This window comes from Juglans regia, unplaced genomic scaffold (genome assembly GCF_001411555.2).
Source record: "Juglans regia cultivar Chandler unplaced genomic scaffold, Walnut 2.0 Scaffold_14210, whole genome shotgun sequence".
NCBI classification, from domain to species: domain Eukaryota; kingdom Viridiplantae; phylum Streptophyta; class Magnoliopsida; order Fagales; family Juglandaceae; genus Juglans; species Juglans regia.
The window spans coordinates 1-208 of NW_023344659.1; the positions used below are offsets into that span (position 1 = coordinate 1).

At 51.0% G+C, this 208-nt stretch overlaps 1 pseudogene; it reads right to left on the reverse strand.

The window, feature by feature from the left end:
* LOC118345093 lies at positions 1–125 on the reverse strand (annotated as a pseudogene; the record flags this gene model as incomplete).
* Between the last annotated feature and the right edge of the window lie 83 nt (positions 126–208).

Below are 208 nucleotides of genomic sequence, written 5' to 3' on the forward strand. Positions count from 1 at the left end.
TGGCTTCGGGCGCAACTTGCGTTCAAAGACTCGATGATTCGCGGGATTCTGCAATTCACACCAAGTATCGCATTTCGCTACGTTCTTCATCGATGCGAGAGCCGTGATATCCGTTGCCGAGAGTCGTTATGTATCATGGTAAAGATGTCACCAACAACGCGCACACCGTTTCCGGGGCGCCCGTGGTTACTCCTTGTTTAAGTTCCTT